Source organism: Caloenas nicobarica, chromosome 11, assembly GCF_036013445.1.
Source record: "Caloenas nicobarica isolate bCalNic1 chromosome 11, bCalNic1.hap1, whole genome shotgun sequence".
Classification (NCBI taxonomy): domain Eukaryota; kingdom Metazoa; phylum Chordata; class Aves; order Columbiformes; family Columbidae; genus Caloenas; species Caloenas nicobarica.
The window spans coordinates 9,696,797-9,702,796 of NC_088255.1; positions in this window are offsets into that span (position 1 = coordinate 9,696,797).

The window sequence follows — 6,000 nt, forward strand, 5'->3', positions numbered from 1 at the left end:
CTGATGTTGTTGCTGGGAATTGCTGATTTCATATTCATGTCAGTACAGAGTCTCACTAAGGTCCTTGCTGCTGCTGTTGGAAGGTCCATCTCCTCCCTGCTTCTCCTGGGGATCAGACATGGAGTCAATGGTCCATCAGGACACTCTGTGGCTGCTGCACTCGAGAAACCCGGAGGGGCATCTTTCCGGGCTGGCTCTGCTCGTCATTCTGCACAGTGATCATTAGAGACTTATTACCAAATTAGAGGATTATAAGCATAATAACACACAGTGAAACTACTGATTTCCAAAGTTTTCTCTTTTTAAAAAGAAAATATAACCCCTTTGCCAGATGGGTTTTACAAAGAGCTTGGAAGAAGCAGCCACAAGGAAAGAGCAGCGGAGTGATGAGAAAATGGAGCAGGTTCTCATTAGGGTGCAACACATGTAATAATTACTAGAGGAAGCACAAGGATGGCAGGGCTCATTTCATTCTGGATCCCACAGCAACTGCAAGCTTCCCTGTGTGTGCAGCTGCCACAGGCCAGGAATATAATTTTACAGCTCTGTCTAACCCAAACATCCCCTGTCCCTTGCTCCCCAGGAACTCTCGGGAACCTGTATCTGATCCAACATGCCACTTGGCATTTTTTCCTTCCCCTTGGTGCTGAACTGTTCGATAAAGCAGTTACTGCTCAAAACCAGGATTTTAGGCAGCTAGTTCAAATTTTACACCCATTAACATGGATTAGTCAATGTTACACTGTAGTCATCACTCCAGGTTCTTCAGCCTCTGTTGACAAAACTCATGTAAGCATCCCCACAATGATATTACCAGATGCTCTGGTTTTCCATCCTCACAGTTTGTCATATTCGAGAGACCCACCAAAGACCCTCTGATGTGCTGGTGGGTCCTTTGGGACTCCCTTACCACAGCCCACACCAGCCCAGGCAGGCGGCAGGTTTTGGGCTCCCAAACCTCGATTGAGAACCTTCCACAAATGCTAAATCCACCCACCCCTACTCATCGCCATCACACATCACTAACGTCACCCATTGCAAATTGTTTTGAGGAAGGTTAAGAATTGGATGGTTGAAGCCAAAGTTGTGACTAATATTTTTTGGGGAAAGTACTTTATGTCAAAACAAGTGAATAGTGAAGCGGAGACGTGGTATAGAGATGTGTGGAGGTAGGGAGGGGCTTTTCTGTGCCAAATTTCCCTTTTCCCTAAAGGGAGAACCCAAGTTGCTTTATTTCTTAATGTAGAATGAGACAGAGAAGGAAAACTTCCTTTTTTACTTCTTTTAGATCCTCGCATTTCTAGAAAGCCACTGAATCACACCCTTATGATACACTGTCACGGAAATGGACCTCCTAGGACCAGCCCGCCTGTTGGGTTTCAGAGCTGTTGAAGCCAGAAGAGCCCCTTACGTTCATCCCACCTGACCCCTGCATAGCACAGGCTGTAATTGCGCTGCACCTCAGCAATCTCTTTTTTCTCATTGCTCCTTCCCACAGCAAGAAGCTGCAGGTTTCAGGCTCTCCAAGTTTTCCCCCAGCCACAGCAAATTGTGTAAGCAAAAACATAGAAACCTGTAAGAAAAGTCAGTGGAGTCCAGGCCCGGGGGCAACTGATGCATCCAGCAGACAATTGCAACAGGTTCCTTCCTTATGAGCTACAAAGACAACGAGCTGGAGTCGGGTATGTTATACGGAAGCATTTGGGTTCTGTGACTTCGTAAGTGAAATAAAGCCAATTATTTTTAGTCATTTAGAGCCGGCAAAGGACTCAGCCCTCATAACTACTTTGCTTCCAAAAGTTATTCAAGCCCTATGGAGCCACATATATTTGCTTATTAACTATGTGACTCTAACAGCAAAGCCTCCTTCCTCTCTCTCAAGCTAAAATGTGGTATGTAAAATGGCAGTGCCTTTTACAGCCCTGTGCCCACAAAGACTCAGCTGCAGAAGTCATTTCCTATTCACATCAAAAAAACTCCAGCACAGTTCAGCAAAGATTGCTATGACTGCAGCCAGCAAGGTGCTTTCTGCAGGTGTGGATGGGTGATTCACCCTCCCGTCGGCAGCCCGGCTCCAGCCAGCACCCTCTGCCCACAGGTTATCTTCGTCCTCTGGCTCCCGGTGCTTCCCCAGGCCCAGGCAATTCCAAGCACACCCAAATAAAGTCCCAAATCAATCCTGTCTGGCCTCACCCTCTTTCTCAGCAGAGGGTTTGGATCTTTTCCATGTCTCTTTTTCTCTTCCTCCCAGAGGAAATTCTACTTAAGAGCAACTCCCTTTGAAAACCTGAGCCAGAAGATTGGACATCGCCAGCCTGCCCTGCTCTCCTAATCACTTCTGATTAGAGTAGCAACCCTCCAAATCTCTCCTATGCCCCAGACGTGCTTTTCTCTTCCCCCACAAACAGCATCCCCTTCCAGACACCAGCCCTGTCCTCATTAACCCTTTCCCAGCCCCTAAACTGTTTGTGCTCTCGGCTGCACAGCCCAGACGTCAGGAGCACCAGGTGAGCTCTGAGCGAACGGTGGAATCTGTTCCCACTGATAACTACGCCGAGACAGCAGAGAATTAGGAACTGCATGCGGAAATAAAACATCCCATGGCATAAACAGCTGGCTGCAGCCAGTCAACTTTGGCCACTCTTTACAAACTCATCGGAAATACTAAAATACACTGATTTTTGCTAGCCATCCCATGGGAACGCTGGTATTGTTCCCAGCCAGCAGTGAGGAGCTGTCAGGATGCCCAGAGCGTGACGTGACCGACTCAACGCCTCTGGCAACCCCAGTTTCACTGGAAATCACAGTGCTGTGCTGGACAGTCTGGTGCTGTGGCTTTGCCTCAGCCCTTTGGGGGCTAATGCACAGCAAAAGGCGCTTCCTGAAGACAGGTTTTTTAAAAAATGAATTTTATCATTGTCAGCTAACCAAAACCAGGACTTGTTTCAGATGATCTCCACAGATAGGTACAGGGGAAATACAAAGCAGGCGACCTCAGGAACAAACCCCCTTAGCAGAGATATTGCTCCATTAATCATTTTGGCTGCAACTCAGCACCACCAAAATTAGAGAGGTTTGAGGTTAGCTCTTCAATCTGAGAAGCCGTGTCACTTTGTGACTAGATACTGTGCTGAAATTCAGCTGCCGGAATTATGGAGGTGGAAGACCTTTATTTAGCCCGATCTTCCACCACGAAACCTCCTCCAGATTTCCAGTGAACCCCCTCTCAGAGGGTGTCAGAGTGCTGAGTAACAGGACCAGTTCAGCTGATGGCCGTGACCTCCTCCAAGTTGCTTATCCTGTGTATTTTGGATACCAAACTATTTTCATCAGAAAGTAACTTCCTCAGAAGGTTTGTGGGAGATCTTTAGTTTTAGTTTTCTTATGGGTTTTAAAAACACAGATAAATTCTAGTTCTGTTTGCAAAGCAAACTCTGAAACTTTTAACTAGAAAACAATTTTGAAGCACAATCTTCCTTTGCTTTGGCAGTGCTCCTGCATTTCCTATGGCCAGCCATGGCTGTCATTTTATTCATCACTTAGCAATGTTTCCGAGCAGGAGTCTGTGCAGTGCTGGGGTCACCACACCCACTACCAAATCACACCAGCCACACAGCCAACTTTCCAGAAAAAATAAATTTAAATTTTTTTTTTTTTTTTGGCATCTCATTCCCACGATTCAAACATTACCAATTTGGGGTGGAAATTCCCTGGCAGGAGGTTCTATTTCCATTCTGCATATTCTTGAGAAAAGTGGTGAAGAAAGTTTCAGATGATGAGCTGTGGTGTGCTAGAGCTGCAGCCTCACCCAGAACTCCGACCCTTTAAATGTAATCCCAGCATGTGCTAAAGCTGAGGCAACGATGGGGACTGCTTAGAGATATCTAAGCTAATGGTGGTCTCTTCATCACCTAAATGGTGATGCTCTCAGACTCCAAGGCAGGAGAAGCCACTATGCAGTTTTGTGAAGAGATGAGTGCGCATGCATGCCCTCCATGCAGACAGGCAGACATCCATGCCCTCCATGCAGACAGGCAGACATCCATGCCCTCCATGCAGACAGGCAGACATCCATGCCAGACCGGCGCTCAGCTCGCATGGTGGAAGCAATAGCCTTCATCCTTGGTCAGGACAGTGTGCAAAGACATGGCCTCCAGCATGGGCTTGAGCTCCCAGCTGAGGACAAGATTCAAGTGGCCAAAGGAAGGCTCTATCTCTGTTCCACCCCACCACAGGACAACCAGCCATTTGTGGTACTTTTCTCAGCTGGCGTGAGAGGCACCTTTTGCTCACGCACAACCTTCCCTGTGCATTGTGTCCCCTGCCCAGTGCTGGCACGGAGCTGTAGTGATGCCGCCAGGGCTGGCAGGAGGCAGCAGATGAGGCAGGAGCACGGCCGCATCACCGATGGGACATCCATGATCCACCATCCCCTGCCACCACTGTCCTATCTTGTTTCTTTCCAATTGCAAGACATGGAAAACCCCTAAAGCCTGATACCGGCCACGTACCAAGGGCAGCTGAGGAGGAGAACAGTGACTCAACTCAGAGTAGATGAGACTTCCAGGTCACCCCAGCTGTGGGGGAACCGCCAGCACCCGTGTCCCACAGGGAAGTGAGATGGGGAAGCGGAGCGAGCTGGCACAGGGGGAGGTCAGCAACGGGTCAGGGGGTGTGTGGAGGCAATTCTACGCTTGCTTTCAGATGAAATTTAGAAAAGAATGCTCATTCTTGCACCTCTCACAAGGGTATATGATGTGGGCGGATATATACGTACATTGGTCTAGATGCAATCCTCCTCTGGCATTCAGAATATAAAGTTTTTCTTTACTTTTATTGCTGGTGCTATCACTCAATTGTCATATTTTATCTCTATGGACAGTTTCTGTATCAAATTCTGCTAGTAAAGTGCTCTGGGACTTTTTAGGACAAAAAGCACCGTGTAAGTTTAAAACTGTCCCAGTGCCATTAAAATTACCTAGAAATAATGTAATCCCTTCGATTCTGGAAACTCAGCATGATGCAGGACTTAATCTTCACCTGTCATTGGCCAAGTACATTCTTGTACTCCACCAAGATGTCTTAGCAACTGCCCGAAAGTGAATACAATGCCACAATTTCTACTGTTAGGCTGATGATTGATTGATTTTCATTGCTTGGATAAAAAGAAGGACAGAAGTGAAATAGCGAAATGAAGTGAAACCACTAGTTATGCTGAAAACACAGCTTTGTTAGAACTGTGCTACCCGTCATTTATCACAAAATCCGATTTCTGCAGCCTGGATGGCAACGCCTCATCAGTTAAATGTCAGATTACGGCCCACAACACCCAGAAAACCACCGCAGTACAAATCCTGTGCTGTTCCCCCCCTCCTTTCTCCAAGGCAAATAATTAGCAGCAGTGAAAACAAAATCATGGGACTGAAATGATCAGAATTAAAAGAAAAAAAAAAAAAAAGAAAAAAAGGAAGAAATCACAAGACCGGCAGTTTGGAGCTGGGCAGCACAGGGGGGTGCCCGCGGGCAGGGCGCCGCTCGGGCTCTCGCAGCTCTGGATGCCACCCAGGGCCTCTTCAGCTTGGATTTGTCCCTCCTGTCTACCTTCTTCCAGCTCCTGAAATCTGCCTCTGAAAAGAGGGCACAAAGGCGCCAAATTGATTTACCTTCCCCCCCCCACCTCCGCCATAAGGAAACATCCTTTTTCCCCACAGAAAATTTTCAGAACCTGTGCATTTTGAGGATGAAAGCTCCTCTGTATGTCTTCAGCTAAAGAGGGACTTTGACTTCCCACCTGCCACTCTGGGACCGATGCAAGCAGGAGAGCGAGCAAGATGACTCCCATTTCCCAGGAGACAGTTCAGCCAGATTTAGGAAAAACTGAGCAGTCTCCTGTGCCAGGACCCATGGCAGATGCTGGCAGAAAGGCAGAGATCTAGCTCGAGCACTTGAAGACTGTGCTACAGCTCGGTGCCAAACGGCGCAGCAGCAGAGTCTGTGATC